Here is a 20,942-nt window from a genome sequence, read left to right on the forward strand (position 1 = left end):
TTAAGAAGAAAAATAAAATTAGTGTATATACACTACCATGTATCATGATGTATTATAAAGCTACAATAATTAAGACAGGGTACTGTTGGCTCAGGACAGACAAATATAAGAATGGAACATGATTGAGAGTTGAAAATATAATTCATGCTTGATTTTTTACAAGGTAGCATTACAGAGCAATGGATGAAAGCTAGTTGGCTCAGTCAAATGCATTATGATAATTGGATACCCATATAGCAAATAAGAAAGAGAAACAATGCCTTCCTTATGCCATTCCCCAAATAAGTGCCATGCAGATTGCAGTTATAGTCTACAGAAAATAAAAATAAAAAAACAAGCAAAGTGTAGTTTTGAAGGTAAAAAACAGAATGCTTCTAGAAAATAATATAAAAGAGTGTCTGACCTCTGGGTAAGCAAACTTTTCTTAAATATGATTAAAAAAACACTAAATATAAAGGCAAAACTTAGTATTATGCAACATTAAATATAAGAACTCTGTTTATCAAAGAACACTATTAAAAGAGTAAATACCTAACCAGTGACTGGTTATTTGCAACATGTCACCAAGAGAGTTTATACAAAGAATATATAAAGAATTCCTACAGTCAGAAAATATGGATAACCCAAGAGAGTTATTGCCTTGCAATTTGGACAGGACCATCACAAACAGAGATACCCAAATGGCTTATAAATACATGAGAAATTTCTCAACTTTTTCATCAGAATGAAAATTAACAATATAAGCGAACAGCACTTGTCATGATAGGTAAAATTAGAAAAATGAGATATGACTTAGTATGGGAGTATAAATTTTAGAACGACTTTGGCATAGTTGATATTATCTACTAAAATGATATGTATGACCCACCAATTCCATACTAAGTTATCAAGGTATACATACACACAACAAAATTTCAGGCAATATGTCAAGATACATGCACAAGAAAGTTCATGACATAAACTATAAAATATGTCAAAATCAAATTTCCATCTACAATAGAATGGATATGTAAATTATGGTGAATTCATTCAGTGGAATGAATGTAACACCAAAATTGAACGACTATATCTGCTACAACAATATGAATTAATATAACCAACATAAGGTTGAACCAAAAGAGCTAGACACAAAGTAGTACATGCTGTGTTGGTCTCACTTATATAAAGTGTAAAATAGACAAAACAACTCTATGGTGTTAGAAGTCAGGAGAGTAATTACTTTTACAGAGAAGGAAGGAAATAAGGAAGATGCAGAAGAGAGCGTCTGAGGTTCTCATCAAATTTTATTGATTGACTTAGTTGGTAACTACACAGATTTCTGTGCTTTGTGGTCATAAATGGTCTCTATTCTTATTTTGGTCCACCTTTCTGAGTGAACAATATACTTCAAAAAGTGTTAATAAAATAGCAACCAAAATTATGATTTATAACATTTCTAATTTTCTTCTTACTAAGTTATTAATCTGGTAATAGCACATGAGAAATGACTGTTGCCCTTCTGGTTTATTGTCTTTCTGAAAGTGAACAGGTAAAAGAAATAAAATTGTTCAGAGAGCACACAGGTCTACAAAATTATGAATAAAAGGCTAACTATTCAAGGCATAGAAGTTGGGAGAATGAATAGCAGGGAGAGAAAGCAGAGTTAAAGAAAAGTTTCTCTATTATTTAAAAATATGCACATGGAAAGTATCACTCTTTCTTCAAAAAATAGGCTTTCTGTAAGAAAATACCCTCAATGTATATTTTGTCTTCTTAGTTTCTCTTCCTCAGAAGTAATTTTTTAAAATAAACCTTGACTCTTGTGACATCCAGATAGTTCTAATAAACTTGATTTCATTCTGCAAGATAGATTACTCTTCTAATTGGAGAAAGCATCCTCTACTCTGAATTAATATCTAGTAGGATTTAGCTGGTGGGTAATATTTAAATGCAGCTGGAGTGATCTTGTGCCTTAAACTCTTTAGGATCTTTTCTCCAGCAGTTGCCTATTAACTTAGTTTTCTAGATGTTTTGAGTTTGGACGAAGAAATAATAGGGAAGAAAAGATAAACTGTTTGAAGGGTTAGAGATACTTTAAGATGCTATTATGAGATTGGCTATTGCCAGACTTGATTCTAGGAAGTTTAAGTGATATCTACTTGCTTCAAACTGGAAAGGTCTTCCTACTCAGAAACACTCTTACACTGGTGAGTAACATAGTCAAACTCCCAATGATATGAAATATATTCCATTAAGTTAAAGCTTTTTCTCTAGAAGTCTCTGTCATTTTGAATCATTTCTTTCAGGGATAAGATAGCAAGCCACACTATGTACTGACCATTTTAGCAGGGATTTATTAATTAGATTATTGTACTAGTTTCCTGGAGCTGCTGTTAAGAAATTATCCCAACATAGTGGTATAAAACAGCAGAAATTTATCATTTTACAGTTCTGGAGGCCAGAAGTCTGAAATTAAGATGTCGGCAGGGGTGCATCCATTGGAGGCTGTGTAAGAGAATCCATTCCTTGCCTCTTCCAGCTTATGATGGCTACTGGTGTTCCTTTCTCTGAACCACTCTAAATTCTGCCTTCATTTGGTGTGGCATTGAATCTCCCTCTATTTCTCTCTTATAAGGACACTCGCTATGGTCTTTAAGGCCCACTCAGGTAAACTAGAATAATCTCCCTATGTCCAGATCTTTCATTTAATCACATCTGCAATGACACTTTTCTGTATAAGATTTACACTTCCTAGGGATTGGGACCTGATACCTTTGAGAAACCATTATAGAGCTTCTACGTATATTTAAGAGATTCCTACTGTATGTAAGGAAGCAAAACATAAGCAGCTACATTTTGATAGGAAAAATGAGGGAATGGCTCAAAGAATAGAATATCTCTTGGGGGTGGTGGTTGAAACCACCATGAACATTAAGATCATGGAAAAGGGGAAAAGAAAGATCCTGAAATGGGATATATGATAATGATATAGCACTGTTTTAGCGTTAATGGGAGCCTGGCATTGTCTATGAAACCAGAAGATATGAGCCTTTCTGTGGAAGGAATTAGGGAGAGAGAAATCACTCTGTTCTGGTCATAGTTCTGCACTTTCCCTGATTCCAGTGAAATAGTAGAAATATAGAGTGGGTATAGGGAATTGATATATCTCTTAGAACTAGCTACTATCTAATACAGTATAATTTAAAAATGGCTACTTGAGAAATTTTAAATTTGGCTCTGGACCAGTAACACATTACATAGGAAGTATTTCCATGCAAATTTATTATTCTAGTTTACTGTTTTGAATACTCATATAGCTTTTATTTGCATCTATGCTCTTGTATAACATTTTAAGTATGGTGTATCTAGTTCAATAGAGCCAGCTACCTTCAGTATTATAACAGAAGTATTTAATGCACATACTATCTGTTGGGCTGCACCATGCAGGCCTGCAAGGCCTGTACTTGCTTAGCCTCCAGACTGAAGAAAAGAGCCGGGAGTCAACAACAGAGACATCAGTGGTTTAATGGATGAGGGAGCTTACCTGTCTGAAGCAAGGTCCTGGAGCAACACCCCACTGTGCGCTGCAGAAGGCAGGCAGGACATGGTAGCAATCTTTGCTTGGGGGCAGGGAGCCAGGGGAGGTTACCAGTTATAGAGGAATTGATGTCAGGTTGGCTCATCGGTTACTAGGGAAACCATCAGAAGGGTATGCCCCTTACCGCCCCTTTGATAAGGTATCATGGTTGCTAAAGTTAGACCAATCGTTAGCTGGGGCCTGGGGCAAGCATGTAGAAAGATCAGTCGGGTGAGTAAGATATAGGTGAAGGAGGCACTGGTTGAGCAGGGGATGTACAGAGAGCAAGAGAACAGCCATCTTGGGTGGCTTGATCATACACTATCCATATGAAAAATGTGGATATATAATATATACAGCTCAGGAACGTCACACTCATGAAACTTACAGGATGTTTTTTTGCTAGTCCAACGGCCATCTGCTTGGCCTTTCTACTTATTATAATGTGAAATTTTAAGCGAAGACTACTAGAAAACGACTGTGCTACTAGGGTTATCAGTTTTGGACATTCTGAAACCCAGTAATTTCTTTTTTGTTGTTGCCATTCCTTTGATGAACAGTTTGCCTTGTTTCCTCTTAATGGTTGTGATATAACAGTCATCAACCCAGCCTTCCAGTTTTCTTACCTGCTGTGCAATGAAAAAAATATGAGCCAGGCTTCACAGAGTTATAGAGTTTGAGACAGGGATGATTATTTCCCACTACAGGCCTCATTTGGTTACTAAGATATATAATATCAGAAAATGTGGTATTTCCTCAGAACTTAAACCTATCTTAAAATGACAGCCAAGACCTATGTAATTGACTAGAGTCAACTTTCCAAGCTTAATGATTTCAGTTCTTTAAATTTATGAGACAATTTATGATAAGGGTATTTCTTTTTAAGCAGCTGAACAGTAAAATATGGATGATGAGATGAGATTCATACTTTTTTATATATTTGTCCATGACCCTTTGCCAGAAGTATTTTAGTAGCCTCCCAACTGTTCTGTGTCTGCGGTTTTCTGCTTATCGTGTACGCCTATCAATCTGCTCTCACTGTAATGTTTCTGAGCCTTTATACATATATCCCAAATGCAGAATTAAGCATTGATTTATTCATTCAACAAATTATTAAGTACATTAAGAAAATTAAAACAGTGCTTGAAGGTGCTCACCATTTTGACTTACATACATAGGATATGCACATAGATAGTTATAATACAAGATTGAAAGTGAAAATCATGATAAGAAAAGTAAAAATAAATTCTAAGGAGTTTAGAAGAGGGAGAGATTGTTTCCTAATAAGAGTGTGGAGGAAGTACTTCTTAAGCTGAGACATGACATCAGGGTGTTATTTGCACACAAAGAGGAGCTACAGAGAACAGCTAAGAAATTTGAACTTAATCCTTTAGATAATTTTTAATCATTGGCACATTTTAAGTGAAAGTATTCCACATGTTTTTCAATAAGATAACATTTCTGAAAATATGACAAGTGGACATGGGAGGGGGTATAAAGGAAGAGCAATGAATTAAGTAAGCTTATTACAATGATGAGTATCTACATTAAGAAATTACCCATTAAAATGCAGAGGAATTAGAATTTTTTTAAAGTGCAATTAACAAAACTGGTGAACAATTACATTGGAATGATGAAAATGAGAGCTGAAGGCAAAGCAATTTTCTATATTGGTGGATTTGATGGGTGGTGATGACATTCTCTAACAAAGAAAATTAAAGAGAAGGTTTGTAGCAGAGGAAAGAGCAGAGCAAGATCTGAAAACTCTGAAAATTCTAATGTGGTAGCCTTTCAGATGGATATCCTTTAAATACATTTTTTTCACCTTTTAATTTGAGAAGACCTTGAGTGTTGCCTTGGGAAGTGAAGAGGGAAGATTCCTTCTGGTACTGCCTTAGCTTGCACATCCTAGTGAATAGAATGAATTTTGTCATTAGCTGGACATATCTACCTCAGGAGGCACTTAACAAATATCAGTTACTACTGAAAATGCATCTGAAATATCAGTCTTGCCTCAATCCCCAAATGTTTTATGCAGTTATTACTTCCAATCATATAGAATTCTGGAAACACAGTTACCCATCTTGTTATGTTTACAGTGATATTTTACTTACCCTGTAGATTGAAGATTGGCTTCCTGGCAACCACTGAGCAGGCTTGACATTTAAAACAGACATAGGTAAGAAACAATACACTCTTTTTGTGTGTGTGTGTGTGTGTGAGTTTTAAAGGCTTGGTAGTAGAGATAGTGCAGGTCTGGAATTCAAGAAGCAGGAGATACTTTAAAAACTATCATAATGTTGAGAGTTAAAACCATTTTAGTTGGTGTGTTGTTGGTAAGATAAGAGAAGATAAAGTATAGAGAATCATGATGAGATTAAAAGCACTTGGGAGTGCTAAGATTTTGGAGATGAAAAAGGAAGAGCAATTGGGAAATAAAAATTGAAAAACAGGTGAGAGATGGAAACTGAATTTTTGGTGGTGAGCACTCTGTAATGTATACAGAAGTAGAAATGTAATGTTATATGCATGAAACTTATATAATGTTGTAAACCAATGTTACCTCAGTAAAAATACATAAATAAATAGGCAAGAGAAGGTTTGAGTTCTCACATTCCAAAGTTAAAAAATAAATAAACTGAAAAGCACTAGCCTGAACTGTAGAAGAGATTAGCAAGACTGTGTAAGGTAAGACTGGGAAAAAGACAAACATTTCAAGACTACAGTGGTAAACAGTGTGGGAAGAGGAAGAGAGATTTCTAGATAGAGACACAGAGGAGGTCATCAAATCTAATAATTAGGAGAACTTGGGGAGAAATTTCGTAGAATTGTTTATTTAAGACACATAGGAAGGGTTGAGGGAAGGCAAAAAATGGAGGTCAAGTGATGGAAACGTCTCTCTCAAAGTTTAGAAGTTAATAAAATAAATAATATAAATTGTTTAATAGGTACAGGATTTAGAGAGTGTTTATTCAATAGTAAGATTCGATCTTGTTTATAGGATTAGGAGAAGCAATAGGGAGGTAGAGACCAAGAACATGGGAAAAATTTTTTTTGATGTGAAAATCAGAGAAAGTATACATCAACAATATAGGAAGGTTAATATTAAAGGAATTTGTTAGCATATTTAGGTTCTTTTAGTTAGATAACAGATGGTGCCAGTAATTAGAGGTAGATAAATGCTGACTATTTCTCTACAATCTTACTTTCAAGTTATTAAGACCAAGACCACATTCTGCTGCACATATAAATATTTACTAGCTAACATATGCAAAAAAGTCATTCAAACTAAATTTTTAGTAACTTTGGTGAATTTTCAGTTTTCTGTTTTTTAAGATGTTAAATTACAATTTGTATGAAAGGTTCATTGAAGACATACATAAAAATATTCTGAAATCAGCATTCTTTTAAGTTCGTTTCAGACAACTAAATTGCTCACCTGTGTGACTGGGTACAGGAATATTAGGGATTAATTCTAAAGTGTTTCTATACTCTCAATAATTTACTTTAACTCAACATAGACGAGTGTCATGTCCATATATATATTACTTAGTTTCCATTTCATCTTCAAATACAGTTTTCCTAACCCATATTCCATGCGTGATCAGCTACTATGTTTCATAAGAGGGAATTTCCAGAGCCTCTGTTAACTATATCAACATTTTGTACTTTTTAAAATAAAAGAGTGAATGTCAGAAATTGATTTTCATTTTTGCAAATAGTGGCCTATTAACAATCATGTTGAGTGTGGAACTGTTAAATAACATGCTATATTGGAATAATTAGTGGTGTTCAAGATATGTACATTGGATACTCCCACACCACATAGGACCAGGTTGTAAGCATCCTGTAGCATTCTAGTACCTGAAGCTTGATTCCTAAATGTGCCTGTGCTGCTATTGGGTTAGGAGAATTTCTGGCTCCCTGATGCTTCCTATACAACATAATAGAATTCTTCCTCTGGAATGTTGTCATATCTGACTCTAGAGAATCTTTCATGAAAAGAGTTGATCAGAGAACATAAAAATATAGAGACTGAAAAGTAATATACCTGACAGAATATAAATTGTTTGGGTCTGCTTGCTGAGGAGTGATATGTTTAATAAATGTTGGTACGTGTGACAGAATTTGCTTTGAGGCATGCTTTCATTATAGCATAGTTGGGAAGTTATGGTAAAACAGCTAAATCTTGGCCCTTTTCAAAGTTCTCCAGTGTCTGCATGAGGCATGACCTGATTAGCATAGATCAGTTTGGTATAGAGATCATTCCTATTTTGCAAGGATGGGAAGTGTCTCTAAAATATTTCAGCCAGTCCACTATGTTGACCACCATTAGTTGCACTACTGACAACCCATTTCTTTAGGCCACTAGTAATTCAGCAAAGCCTCTTGTGTTGATAGGAACTAAAGGTAACTGACTTTCTAATAAGAAGAATAACTGAAAATATTTTTTGTATGAATTCTTGATTAATGCAAATGATGTACCTAGGATTTAAGTGCACATCATTTATATATATACATAATATCACGCTGCCTATGCTGAAATATTTTACACTGAATTACAGATATCTTAACAATACTTTTTGCCTTTTAAGTAAGATGCTCATAAGTAGTATAGCCTTATATGAATACATGAAAATCTAGATAGACCTAAATGGATTCCTAGATTCTTGCCTTTCATAGAACTGATACTGATAGGTTTGACAGCATCCGTAGACACTATCTAGTAAGAGTGGTTCTCAAAGAGGGTGGCCCCACTCTCTGAGGAGGCATTTGGAAATATGAGTGGGGGCTTTGTGAGTTATTATGATGAGTGTCATAATGATTGCAGAATTTTACTGGGAGCCTAAATTCTACAATGTCTAGGGAACAATGTCTAAAGAGTACAAGGATGAATCATCCCACCCAAAATGCCAGTTGCATTCCTGTTGGAGAAAACCTCCAGACCAAGCAATATCATTTCTCCTATACTTTTGTTATGGATTTTAATACATTATAATGACTATTCCTTGTGTTTTTATTTCCACTCATCTGGATAATTTGTTCGTGGAGTGTCCTTTTAATCTTCATTTGTTGAGAGCTCTTACAGTATTTGGCAAACAGTAGGTTTTTAATAAATATTTGCAGTTGAATAAACAGCATGCATGTGGTCCAAGATTCTCAGCTTTTTGTCTTAAAGAAGGAAATGCTGAAGTTTGCGTCTTGAAACCAACATAGTCAATTACAAGCAATTGGGATAAGCAACATGTACATTTATATAGTTAAAGGATAAAGGTTGAATTTAATTTTACTATATCTGACAGGATTTTTCTAATTGGTATAATTCTGAATGAGAGTAAAGAAACAATGAAGGAGAGGACTTCTTAGACAAATTGGAGTCAAATGTCTCTAAAGATAATCCAAAGTCTTTTTGTGTTTGTTTCTTTTTTAATTTGTTTCTCCAATACTAATGTAAAACAAGTTTCAGCACAAATAGGAAAGCTAAATCTTCATGTGTAGTTTCTAGAGCAATATATTTCTGGTTTTACTTCTTCATGATGTTCCAAAATATAGACCTCTGATGCTAATTTTTGGTCTAGATTGCATTTGAAAACACACGTAAGTGTTGGGGACAAACACAGTTCTCTTGTTAAGCATCATAGTACCTACTAAATATATTATATAATTATATTAGCATGTTAAAATTTTAATTTTGTTTTGTATATACAAATCTTTGATTTTTGAAATATTCAATAAAATATCCAAGTTTATATAAACCCATTAATTAAAATCTTATAGCTCTTACTGTCTCCAAGACTGTGGAATGTTAAGTCACATGAATACCTTGCTAACATACTGCAGAATACAAAGACAACCACTACTAGACTGAATTTCATTGCTTTCCTGAGTCATTTGAGATTTCTCCTTTTAGTGCACAATGTTTAGATGAAAATTGGTTTTCTTTTGCTAGTTTCATAGTGTGTTTGTATGTGTGTGTATGTTTTTCTTTCCGAAAAATACTTTTGATTTTCATCTACAGTGTCTAAATCAACAAAATAAAATAAAATAGAGGTTGTGACTTGAACTTTTTGCATGCTGATAATAATTGAACCTTTGAGCTTTCTAGGTTTCACCTAATCTATAGCACCTCAGCAGATTCAGGGTTAAAGTGTAAGTTTTAGGAAATCCATCCAGTAGATCATTAATCTGTGATTATAAGTTATGTAAGGGGGGTGGGATAAAAATAGGTGGGAAGGTATAATTTCAAGAATGGTATATAGCCTGGGAGAAGGTTTGAAGGTCTGCATGGCAGTGATGAGTCGAAACAGGTAAATGCATCATTTGTACAGTGTCTCTTGTAGGGCAAACATATATTGGATTCAACACTCTGGCATGTGCTCGAAAGTAGTATGCTTGCAACTTTCTATTTTATTTCACCGCCAGTGTTGCAGAGAATAGCTTCAACCTAACTTACGTGCTGAATTCTTTCCTGAATATAATGGTACTTACCAGAAGCTGGGCTAGGGGATCACTGAATTTCACATCCTCCCTCTACATTTTTAAGTTCTAGTTCATATTCACAATATTACAGTAGAATGCATTCAGTGTGAATTGTTTCTTCTGCAAGTAACATTATGGCAATACATTGCAGGTAGATTCCTTGTTTATGCAGCTATGCTCTCAAGAGATAAGGAGAAAAAAATGTCTCGTCATATTAACCCTAAAAAGAGGTCTAATAAATAAGTGACTTTACTGGTAATGTAGAAAATAAGCAAAGAAAACATGTGGACCATATTTGGAGGGAGTGCTTTTTTAGACGGGCCATGTAAAGTTCTCTTACTTCTTGATATCATTGCAGAATCATATGCTAATCTGCCATCATTACAGAGAAATTCTACTTTAGAAAATCTCATTTTGAGTTCAGTTTCTTGACTAATATCTAATACTTCTCTGATTCTATTCCTCATTAGGACTGGTTACTGACACATTTCATGTATTCTTGGCAAAGTCTTGAACTCCAACATCCAACATCCAGTTAGAAAATATGTTTAACAACAGCCACAGTTGGACCTATGTTTAGATAATCTGAGTTAGTACTGGGGAAAACAAATCTGTAAAAGAGAGATAAGCCAAAGTCCCTGAACAGAATTACACTGTTATTCTTGATTTTATTTTTCATTTATCCAGGACATAGTTCAGTTTTTTCCCTTCATTTATAAAGGCTGTACAAACTCCTTAATAAATCATAATTGACTTAATTTAAATGCATACTATTATTTGGTTGGTAAGAAGGGAATATACTACCTCTAAGTGATATTGGCATGGCATTTTAGATATAGTTTTCATGGGTTAAACACCTGTCTGCAAAGAGCTGGTGAAGTGAGGCAGCCAACTCATGGCACGTCAATCCTGGAATAGCTGTCACATGCCCTTGACATTTAGCTACTGCAGTGACTTGGATTAAACCAGAACTGGCATGGAAAACTTGCTTGAAGGCTAGGTATGTCATTCCTAGCTGAATTCAATCTTTGTTTTACTTTTGAAGGTGATATTCTCATAATAGAATTTGTTGGTGGAGTTGTTTGTTTTTAAGTAAGCACAATTCATTCATTTTTCTGTTTCTTTTCATGATCTACTGTTAATATTGTCTAATTTATTTTCAGAAAAAAAATATGCAAACTTATACTTTCTGAAAACTTTTAACTTCCCTTGCTTTTCAGTTTTATCTTAATAAAACCCATATCTTAATATTTCTTTTGAAATAAATAGAATAATATATTTATCTCATTGACAAGATATCCTTCTAATCTATTGCTATGCTAATTATTTAACTCCTTATTTAATTTTTAATAATTTATTTTAAAATATAATATACTTTCTTAGATATTAGTATCTAAACTGTCTGCAGGGACCTGCTAGTGCAATGTTTAGTTTGGATATATTCTAAGACAAAATAAAATGTTAGGGCCCATGAATAATTTGAGAGTGCATACCCAGTCTAATTATATTTAAATCTTCAAACATTTCCAGCTTTAAGTTTGCCAAACAAAAAACTACTGTGGGATGTATTATACTAGAAGGCTGGCACTTTTTGACATTTGATTTAGATATTTCCAAAAATAAATTCAAAGCCTAATTTATCAGATATTTTCCTTCTGTGTGTGTGCATACGTGTATGTGTGTGTGTTGCATTATGCAGATGTAATTTTTATTCATCTTAAAGCAGCAGCCAATTTTTTTCCATTTTTGGTGAGTATATGTTCATAAAATTATTGTTGCTTAAACAGTCACTAGTACTTGATTTTGTTTAATTTTCTGTCCTATTCTTTGTAGTTCTGTTTGAAATTACTCATTCCTTTTTTCTTTGCTTTTCATTTCTAGTTTCATTTTTTAAAAGATAAATTCCTCAAAGTGGAATTCTTGCATCAAAAGATGTGATTATTTTCAAAATTTTTGAAACATTTTGCCAAATTACCTTCCAATATGTGATACATATGAATGGTTATTTTAATATAATCTTGCCAAACTTTGTTCCCCAGTTTTCCCATTCATAAAATGAAAATAATAATATTACCTTACAATAATCACATCACCACATAGGTTATTGTATTAAATGAGTCAGTAATATGTAAAGTATCTAGAACAATGCCATGTATCTTTTTTCTATTATTATTTGCAACTCTGTCAGCTAAAAAGTCTCTCATTTTACCTTTTATTCAATTTTTAGAGAGATGGGTCACATTTTTATATGTGTATTACATATTTTTGCTTCTTTGGTGAATTGTCTATTTATATTCTTAGTACAGTTTCCTAATGGGTGTTTGCTTATTCTTATTTATTTTTAGGCACTCATTATGTCATAAGGATGTTAACTCTGTATCTGTCCTAAATGTTTCACATATTTCCTTCAGTTCTTTTGATGTTTTATGTGCAAATGATTATAATATTTTATTGAGTCAAATAACCAATCTTTTTGTTTGTAGTTTTCCTTTTCCTTTTTTTATAGGAAATATATTCGTTGTCTGTTGCCACTGTAACAAATCACCATAAAGCAAGTGACTTAAAATAACAGAAATGTATCACTCATCATTGTGGTGTCTAGTAGAAGTCCAAAACAGGGTGTTGGCAGATTGGTTACTTCTGGAGGCTCTGAGAGAGAATCTGTTTCCACTCTTCTCTTCTAGCTTCTTTTGACTGCAGGCAGTCCTTGGCATTCCTTGGCGTGTAGATTCCTTGGCATCACTCCAGTCTGGCTTCTTCTCACATGGCCTTCTCCCTGTATATGTGTATATCTTCATCCAAATTTCCGTCTTCTTGTAAGAACAACAATCATATTGGATTTAGGGCCTATCATAAGACAGTATGACCTCATCTTAAATTGAGTACATTTGCAAAGACACTATTTCCAAATAAGGTCACATGCATGGATTCTGGGTGGACATGAATTTTTGCAGGACACTGCTTAATCCAATATAAGAATTAATTTCATGCTCCAAGATCATACAACTATTCATCTAGATGTTTTGTTCATTTTTTTACACTTAATTCTTTAATCCATCTGGATCTCCAGTGTTTTTGAATACAATTAGTAATTAATCCTTTAGACTGAGATACATTACCTTGAAATCTAAGAATCCTTCCATTTTTTTCAAAAATGTCATGGACAAGTAAAATACCAGATGTACCATTTAAATCAAAGCTTAGCAGTTTCACAGAGAGCAAGAAATAAGAAAAATGTAAAAAGGCAATTTGATTACTCAGAACTTGACTAAGAAATATCAGGCTTGATTTCCATTTTCTGGTGCAGAATAAATACTCCTCATTCTTAGAAATCTCAGAATTTACTAGATAATCCTCATCTCACCCTGTTCTCCATATTTACATAGTTCTTTTTTCCTTTTTCTTTTATATTGTGATAAAAAAACACATTATATGAAAGCTACCTTCTGAACAAATTTATAAGTGTGCAATTTGGTGTTATTAACTATAAGCACAATGTTGTACAGCAGATTTCTAGAAATTTTTCATCTTTCATGTCTGAACATTTACAACCATTGAACATCAACTCACTATTTTTCCCTCCACCCATTCTCCAGCAACCACCATTTAACTTTCAGCTTTGATGATTTTGACTATATTACATACCTCACATAAGTGGAATCATGCAGTATTTGTTCTGTGACTGCTTACTTCACTTAGCGCAATGTCCATTAGGTTAATCCATATCATAACATATTTCAGTATGACAGGATTTCCTTCTTTTTATGGCTGAATAAAATTCCATGGTATATACCATGTTTTCCTGTCTGCCTCAGTGCAGTGAGGCGGTGCACTGGCTTCTTGTTCATGTGGGGAGCCTCATAAGTGATGCCTCATAAGTGATATCTGGATTTCTGATAAGAGGAATTGGTCCTTGTATTTTTGTATTTCCTCAGTGTCTTCCATGAGGAAGGGAGTGTCTAGGGTCTCCTATTCCACTACATTATTGACACCACCTTTCTTTTTCTTCTTTTGCATGAATTACACCATCAACATGTATGAACATTATAGCAATTTGAGTCCACATATATGCTCAAAGTGAGAAAGAAAGAAGTATTTTAAATGAGCAATTCAAGATTTAGAAGATTGACATCTAAGATGTATCTCTCCCCTCTCTTTTACCTTAGTTTCTCTCCGTTAATTTTTCATTTCTTCATGAAGAAATGCTCAACATGACTAATTCTTTAAAGTGCAATATAACAAAGTGCAATTAAAAAGCAACATAATACATTTAATTTTTCCTTGAATTATTTCTCCTCAAGGATAAATCTTTATCATTCTCTTTTTATCTAGCCAAAATTTAGAAGATTTTAAACTCTGTTTTCTTACTCTCTTTACCCGTCAATTCTAAACCCATTAGTTGGGGACTGTCCCCAAACAGTTATTGCAATGTTTCTTGTTGTGAAAAAGTCCCCTTTCAATTTGTTTGTGTATTTAATCTTCTTTAGTCCTTCTTGATTTCTCTGGTGCTATTAAATTCTACTGATACTTTCTACTGTTACATTCTACTGTCCAACACTCCTGAGTGTTGTCAGCATCCCTGAACTGATCGTGTCCCAGGTCAAGTGGAATTCCTAACCCAGTAATTAGTTCTTTATATTCCTAATTAACACTATTTGATGTTGAAGTTTAAGAGTACCTCAAAAAACTCCACGTGACCAGTGATGTCTCTGGGGCTAGTGTCCAGTTAGAAGTCAGGAGGTAGTCCTTTTTTCCTCCATTCACTCTGTTCCCTGCCTCAAACCCTGAAGATACTTGATGAAGTTTAGATGTCTCACATTTCATGCCAATTGGAACATCTTGCACAGGTATTGACAGAAAGAGTTCTGAATCCCTCCTACAGAGAGAAAGAAAGACAGAGGCTGGCATCCTTGGCTGAGGCCTCAAAGCTGGCCTGTGGGATTCATTCATCCTGTGCTTTCAGAATGTGTAGTGTATTCTTTTACTTCCCAGCACATCTACTCCAGAGGCCACACATTTTTGGCCCTCTTGCATTTTTACTCTTTATACTTGACATTTCTCTTCCATCAACAACAACAACAAAATTCCTGTATCTCACACAGCATTTACTCTTCCTTCTCTGCTTATAGGGTGCTGTGCCAGCCTTTTACAACCAGGAAATTATCAAACATTTTTGATAAGATCAAATTTTCATTTATACAACATTCCTGTATGTCCTATAAATGTAAGCCAAACCAATTTTGTTTTCGAAATTCATTCTATCTTCCCTTTCTCCTCCTTTTCCCAAATTCAGATCTTGATATGAGACCACCAGCAGGCATCCAGTGGTGGGATGCAGCAGTAGCATAGATTATCCACTGGGCATCTGTAGCCTCACTTACTCTTTCTGTCAAGTTTCACTCATCCAGCTAAGTCGAAGCGAGCAACTTTTCCTTCCATCAAAGGTTTGACTTAGTATGTGAAATTCAGAAGGATCCCTAAGGTGCTGGACACCAAAAGGAACTGCAAATTAGAAATCTGATGGTAGCCAGCAGGAAAGGATGTGGATTTCCCCCTCACACACCCTCCACAACCATCAAGCCAAATCTGCCACACCTAGATCAGATTTCCACTTTTTGATAAAAATAAGATTGGACCAATGGATGCTTTAGAAATCCATCATGTTACTAGAGTTGATTTTGGCTTTTGACTAAAAACTAAGTTTATTTTCCTCATACTAGTGAAAACGAATTAGCTCAGTTTCCTTTTCTCTGTGGGTATGTGTGCATGTGTGAGAAATATATATATTTTTAAAATTGTCTTTATATAGGAAAAATATCTTTTCTACTCTTTGGTTATGTAGCCAAATTACATGAAAAAATCTTAGAGAAACTTTTGTTATGTCAAGATGCATCTCTATATAACCAATAAGGATATAAAAATCTGCAGTGTAATACAAAAGGTAAAATGGTAAGTTGCTTTGTTTTTTGCATCTTAAGGTCTCCAAAGAAAATTGAAGTGTTCATAAATCCTTATGAGTAGTGCACTTCACATACACACACACACACACACACACACACACACACACACAAACAACAAAGAATGTATGATGCTGTTAATTAAAAAAATATCTTAACATTTGTGTATTTGAAGTACTACTTAAATGGAGTAACATCTGAGATTTTTATCCTTGGATAATTCTTTTATCAATTGTTTGATATAATGTAACAATTATTCATGACATGATGCAGTTGAAATGGTTTCACTAGATAAATAATAGCCTGTACTTCTGCTCTTCATTATAATTCATGACTTTTGTATTTATCCTTCAGATGAACAATTCATTTAGTGATATAGAAGAGGCACACATTCTTTACTGAATGGAATGTAATATAGAACAGCTACTGAGAATAGGAGCAGCTAGGCTCACACCAGAATTACTCTCTGACCAGACTCTATTATCTACAAAAACACAGTAATGGAGGGAAATTTTTTTTTCATATCAATAAATATTGGAGACGGGACAGTACTCTTTTTTTATGTTCCTGCTATCTGTCTTTCCTTCTCTCTATAGGCATTGTTAGGTATCCTCTATATTTGACCTTCATGGAAAGCATTATCTCTTATTTATCAACTCCTGAATTAGCACATTCTCATCATAGTTGGTCAGATTATTTTTGCTATGTCCAACATCTGCCTGTCAACTTGGAATGCTTTGCAAAGCACAAATTGTCCACACTTGTCTGGCCCAAATCAATTTTACATATGCAAATATTAGAGAGATGAAATTAAAATAAATAAAAAAGTAGTAGAACAAGATATAATTATAGTATATAATAAATGCATTAATTGTCAGGACTGATAATGCATTAGGAAAGTACAATATCCCAAATCTATGTTATAACAACTATTTTTTCTGTCACCAACTTCCCAAGCCTTAATATCATTTTTCTGTCTTCTTCTCTTAATCATTGATGGGTTGAAAATAACTCTAAGTAATTGGAAATCATATGATACAGATAATATAGAATTTATATGGGTATTATATGCCATAAAATGCCTTGTTCTCATCTTCATCTTCAGTGTAAAAGTAAGTTAGATAGTGGACAAAACTTTTTCTTTTTATGATATAGTTAGTTACTATTCCATTGTTGAGAGATCATGAGGTTTTTTACACTGAGTGACTAGCAAAATAAAATTCAAAATATATTTATGCCTTGGAAGTTACTTTCTTCAAACTAAAATGGGAAATTTTGAACCGGTTTCGGAATACCATTATTTCAGAGTTTCATTTTCCAGTTCTAATCATATATTGCCTATCAGCAGCCCTATTAGCTTGCAAATGAGTACACTGTCTTCAGTTGTAAATATAAAGGAATATTGGATAGAAGTTGTACAAATCAGAAAAGAATGAGGATGTAAAATAAATCTGATGGCAATATTCACTGATGCAACATGGGAAAACATAATGCTTACTTTATTGCAGTGTTTTCTTCTGACCAGAGTTTTTACTTTGATATTGTGATATTCACAGTAAGCTTTTCCATAATACAAACTTGTGTGGATGTACAGTATCTCTTCTCTTTGTTCACCAGATCTCCTTACCACCAGGATGTTGATTGTATGAACTACATCAATGGATTGATTTGCCCTCCAATTTTTTGTTTGGTTTGACTAATCAGAAGAACCAGCAGGAGATTGGCCATAGGGAGGACAGGTAGATGACTGACTTTGGGGTAATTATATTCCTGTTATTCTACCTGGTAGTTGATTTTTGTTTCCTGTTTTTCCTTTGTTTTTCTTTTTTTTGTTTTTGCTGTTTCCCTCTACTAACAAACAGCCATAGTTTGTGTCAGGTAGTTCACCCTGTAAAGCTATCTTATTTGCCTAGATACTGTGAAAGCTTTCTGTTCTTTTTATCCCCTGGATTACCATATTATCCTTTGTAGGTCTTCTTAATACCTCCCTATGAATAAATAGTACTCTCTTTAAACTCCTCCAAACACCCAGTTTCAACGCACCATATGTTTCTTGCCTGGTACCCAATTTATACAATGAGTAGGGACAGTAGACATGTGCTTCTAAATGAAGTTGTTTATAGACTTGAAGCATTACTAGGGTACTTAACAGTCATTCTATAAGCTCTTTTGATATTTAATCTAAGAAATGAGTTATGAAAAGTATTACTTCTGTTCTTTTGAGGATACTCTAAAAAATCAATTATTGGGGGGCACTAGAGAGCTATATTGACATATATTTCATATATACACATATACATATATATGTATTTATAAAACTCGATTTCTGTAACAATACCAACAAATATATTTTTATTTTATTTTATTCTTTCATTATTTTGGATTATAAACCCCTATCTAGAACCAAAGTACAGCCAATCCAGTGTCAATCTGAGAATATTCATCTCCTTAGCTCTAAGAGGTTGAGTTCAAAAAGAATACACTATTTGAGAAGAAAAATTAAACAAAGAAGAAAAATTAAATCTATCTCTACCCTTCCTGGCTTCCAAGTCCAGCTTTCAGTTTTCTTCCCACATAGCTACAACATCTAGCAAATGATAGGCGTAGCTGAGGCAGTGATGGCTATTAATTTCAGCACCCCAATAATTTTAACTTCTCATTAAAACACAATATTTTAAAAGAACAAAGACAAGTACATAAAATCTACACCCTCATCATACCTAAAAGATGATCCAAATTTCAGATTGCCAACAGGTTGAAAAAAATCCAGCAAAGAAATAAGCAAATAAAGTCATTGGTGTGAACCTTTGTGAAATGCAAGGGAAAAATGAAAAAAAACTGCACGAAAGAGAGAAGGAAGTTAGCAGAGAGATTCTAAATAAATCCCACACTAATGTAGTCCCAAACATAGTACAGCCACTGTGAAAAACAGTATGAAGATTCCTTAAAAAACTAAAAATAGAATTAAAACTACCATATGGTCCAGCAATTCCACTCTCGGGTATGTATCTAAAAAAAAAAAAAACTGAAGACACTAACTTTGAAAAGAAACAGTGTTCATAGCAACACTATTTATAATAGCCAAGGTATGGAGACAACCCAAGTGTCCATTGACAGATGAATGGATAAAGAAGATGTGGTACATATATGCAATGGAATATTACTCAGCCATAAAGAATAATGAAATTCTGTTATTTGCAACAGTGTGGATGGATCTCAAAGGTATTATGCTTAGTGGAGTAAGTCAGGCAGAGAAGGACAAATATTCTGTTATCACCTACATTTGGAATCTGAAAAATAACATGAATGTATATGAATGTATATAACAAAACAGAAACAGACCCACTGACAAAGAGAACAAAATAGTGGTTAGCAGCGGGAAGAGGGAAATTGGGAAGGGTAAGATAATCATATTGGATTAAGAGATACAAACTAAACTATTATAAAATAAATGAGCAACAAGGATATATTGTACAGCAAAGGGAAATATAGCTGTTATTTTGTAATAGCTTTAAATGGAGTATAATCTATAAAAATATTGAATCACTATGCTATACACCTAATAATATTATTAACAACTATACTTCAGTTAAAAAATAAAATTAATCCCGAATCATCATCAAAAATGAATGATCGTTTAATATGTTAAAATAGAGATTAAATGAATAAGATTTATAAAGGCACGTTACATGCAAAGATATACCCGGGGTGAGTGCTGGGGTATGTGGGGTTGTGAAGAGTGCATAAAAGGAAAGGCATTCTTTGGAAGAAGCATGATAAAAGGAAAAAGAATGAGTATGAAAATCAGGATATTTCAAGGTGAAAGACATTAAAAAAAAGACACACATATCTTCCATTTCTCCACACCCCCTTAAGAACCTATACTTTGCTATAGAGATAGAAGTGGGTGCTCTTGAACAAAGATTCTTATAAAATGCTACAGATTGCCAACCCTGCCCACAAAGATGCAGAGAATCAAACACTCTTTTTTGAAAATTGTGACAAAATTAAATGAAAAATGTGATGCTATACAATTCAAGTGGAAATATTTTCCATGCCATAAAAACCCCAAAAGACAAAAAGTGTGAGTAGAACACTGTAACATGACACTCAAAATTGAATTATTTATCTTAAAGCAAACATTTGTAGATTTGAAAAATCATCTTGAATCATAGTTTCAAAATTGAAAACATAATTTTTTTAAAAATGGAAGAAATAAAACAAAATTGAACCAAGGAAAGGAATGAAAGAGCTGATAAAATCTGATCAGAAATGAATATGAAACTACAAGCTGACCAAGGAAGAATAAATCTGAACGAAAGCATAAAACATAATGTGGATAGATACATATATAGGCAGGTGGAAGGAAGGAAGAAAGGAAGGGAGGGAGGGAGGAAAAGAAGGAAACATAGAAAAAGGAAGAAGGAAAGAACGAAACAGAAAGAAAGGAACTAATAAAGCAAAAGGGTGAAATACTAACGTGCATATGGGTAAAGGGTAGATGGTTGTTACCTGTACTATTTTTGTTTTTGTGACCTTTTGAAAATTTCATATTATTACCGAGTACAAAGTTATTACCAAATTATTTGAAATGTGAAATTATTACCAAAAATGTGAAATTATTACCAAATACAAATACACGTATCATAAGAAAGTCATAAGATACTGTCTTTTAGAACTCATAATCAAGGGAGGTAAAAGCCACAGAAAATTTTAACCATAAAGTTTTTAATCCTTGAATATCATTCTTTAACCATCTTTTTAACCAGTCACAAGTTCTCTTCTGTTAACAATTAATATTCTTTCACATGGTTGTAAAGTAGCAGTCTTACATAGGACGTACTACTTCAAGAATATATAACCATTGACACTTTTTTTTTTCAAGTTCTTCTCCTTTTTGAATTATCTATTTTTTCCATTTTGGTTGTTGAGTTAACTTTATCATTGAT

General features: G+C 33.7%; 1 long non-coding RNA gene across 2 annotated transcripts in view; it reads left to right on the plus strand.

Annotated features, from left to right (window-relative positions):
- The window catches only part of LOC307184398, a 266,257-nt gene that overhangs the window by 126,073 nt on the left and 119,242 nt on the right, over positions 1-20,942 (plus strand). For both annotated transcript variants that reach the window (XR_013827720.1, XR_013827721.1), the window contains exon 3: positions 5,678-5,735. This is a non-coding gene — a long non-coding RNA (uncharacterized lncRNA). The remainder of the gene's footprint in view (positions 1-5,677; positions 5,736-20,942) is intronic.

Source organism: Stenella coeruleoalba, assembly GCF_951394435.1.
Source record: "Stenella coeruleoalba genome assembly, chromosome: 3".
In the NCBI taxonomy this organism is placed as follows: Eukaryota; Metazoa; Chordata; class Mammalia; order Artiodactyla; family Delphinidae; genus Stenella; species Stenella coeruleoalba.